The sequence below is a fragment of the Schistocerca americana genome, chromosome 1 (assembly GCF_021461395.2).
Source record: "Schistocerca americana isolate TAMUIC-IGC-003095 chromosome 1, iqSchAmer2.1, whole genome shotgun sequence".
In the NCBI taxonomy this organism is placed as follows: Eukaryota; Metazoa; Arthropoda; class Insecta; order Orthoptera; family Acrididae; genus Schistocerca; species Schistocerca americana.
In genome coordinates this window covers 30,552,149-30,554,653 of record NC_060119.1, presented here as the reverse complement: position 1 = coordinate 30,554,653, position 2,505 = coordinate 30,552,149, and the positions used below count along the sequence as shown (strand labels likewise).

At 45.0% G+C, this 2,505-nt stretch overlaps 1 non-coding gene across 1 annotated transcript; it reads right to left on the bottom strand.

Annotated features, from left to right (window-relative positions):
* Positions 1 to 904: 904 nt before the first annotated feature.
* Positions 905 to 979, bottom strand: Trnaw-cca. Its single transcript has one exon. It is a non-coding gene; the product is annotated as a tRNA-Trp (tRNA).
* Between the last annotated feature and the right edge of the window lie 1,526 nt (positions 980 to 2,505).

Here is a 2,505-nt window from a genome sequence, read left to right as displayed (position 1 = left end):
AGCGACGTTCATCATTAATGGATTGAAGTTAAGTATCAATCTAATTATGTCCGCTTTCTGAATTCTCATTCCTTGTCATGTTCCAGACCTCACGTCAGTATAGTTCTTCCCTCTTCACGCCAGCCTGCATGAGCTAAAACGCGTGCATTTCGGCCTCGACTCGTAACACGGTGTTGGCCCTTCTGCTAACACAAAATCGTCCACTACCGAACATGCAGTCGAGTAAAAGCGTCGGCACACGGACCGTGCAACCGAACGTTGAGCGTTGAGCGTGCCGAGCTTCTGACGTCATAGCGTGGAACAGCACGTTCGGGAATCTTTCCGAACGTGCAGAGCAATATGTAGCATGTCAGATATTCTGAGCGTGCATGTGAGCGATGACCAATGAGATGGCATAACGCCACCTACGTCACACGCACGCCGTCTCCCTTCAGTGCAGAGTTGTGAGGCGCTGTATTGGCATTCGTTTCAAGCCTATACGTAAATATGCCGTTCTGGGCACCAATAAATTGAGAATCACTGGAAAACCCCTTGATTAACTGTATGATTCGTTCCAATAAAATAATGAGAAACATCATATTCGTCGCAAAAGAATTATTGTAACTTGCGTATTATGAGAGTAGGCTATTTGAAGGCAGCGAAACACCGAATATCTACCTAAAACGCATTGTTCTTTGCACAATTTGTTATAACTAAATTTCAATTAGTAACTTATCTACGATTAAGGTTTTCAGCAAATGCTAACATGCTATGATTGGCAATAGCGCGTTGTTGGTTTAGCGAAGTGAGTAGTGTTACTGATCCGTATGAAGTAGCATGTTTGGGCGATGGTTCGCGAATTGACAATCCCAAATTTTTTTCCTAACACTTGCGTTTCTGAAACTTCCTGGCAGATTAAAACTGTGTGCCGGACCGAGACTCGAACTCGGGACCTTTGCCTTTGGCGGGCAAGTGCTCTACCAACTGAGCTACCCAAGCACGACTCACGCCCCGTCCTCACAGCTTGCGTTTTTATTAGGTTCTGATACTTTATTATTAGTTTAATAAAAGTATATACTATAATGTTTCATGTTATGTTAATATAAGTTCACCTTTTTTTTGAGGGGTGACTTTGTTCGATTGGCTTAATTTATAGGACAGCTTGCGCTACTTGTATAAAGATATTTTGCTCCTTTTTCTGTTACGCTTCGTAATTCACATGTTGCAAAGATTCTGCTACTGGGTAGGAACAGTGATCAAGTAAGGCTGACCCTGGGGGTTTACTAAAATGTTGGAATGATGAAGTAATGTTTATCTTATGTGGAGAAGTACTGAAAATTTGTATCGCACTGTTTGTAACTGAACTTTTATAAACCTTTGTCCTTATTGATTGGACATAGTACTTTCCTTTTCGTGGACGATGGAGAAAATGTGCGTTTTAATAGGGGTATCGTGGGAATTTTACGCGCGCCCGTTGAGTAAACAGTGTGATTTACGAACTAGAAACATCCCGCAACTGCTGCTGGAGTGCGTTGTGATCGCCTCTACCACGTTGGGGCCCACGTACCGTGTGCACAGGTCGCATCGTTCCTGAGCGTTCAGCAGCACGTTGAACTTGGCACGCTCAACGTTGACGTTCGACAGCACGGTCCGTGTGCCGACGGCTTAAGCAGCAGCAACGAGCACTGATTCGATTTTTGGCGGCGGAGGGAGTTGGAGGTCGTGTATTGCATCGACAGATGAAGTCTGTGTACAGTGAGGGCAGTCTGAGTCGTTCACGTGTTGTGAAATGGCGCCGGCCGAAGTGGCCGTGCGGTTAAAGGCGCTGCAGTCTGGAACCGCAAGACCGCTACGGTCGCAGGTTCGAATCCTGCCTCGGGCATGGATGTGTGTGATGTCCTTAGGTTAGTTAGGTTTAACTAGTTCTAAGTTCTAGGGGACTAATGACCTCAGCAGTTGAGTCCCATAGTGCTCAGAGCCATTTGAACCATTTTTTTTGTGAAATGGCGCAAACGATTCCTTGAGTCCCTGGAAGACGTTGCTCGTCCTGGACAGGCTCATCGTGTCGTCACTCCGAATTGGTTGTGGAAGTGAATGCTTTAGTCTTGGACAACCGCACAATCACCGTGGACGAGATCCATCAGTTACAGGGTATTACCATGGGCATCGGACGACGAAGTGTGTGACTGGGTCCAGGCCCTGATTCGACAGCAGCCTACTAGCTTCTTCGAGGATAGTATCGACCAGCTAGTACGCAATGGGATAAATGTGCCAACAGTTTTGGCAACTATTTTTGAGTATGTGTACTGTGTATAACGACATTTTCGAGTAAATAAATTCGTTACCGTTACTTTACGCTAGTGGCCGCGTTTCATTTGAATGCCCTTTATATATAGTAAAGTACATTGATTATTTGCATGTCGCCACGTGCTTGCGACCCAGAGTTAAGTATGTCAATGTACTTTATTGTACACTACTGGCCATTAAATTTGCTACACCAAGAAGAAATTCAGATGATAAACAGAT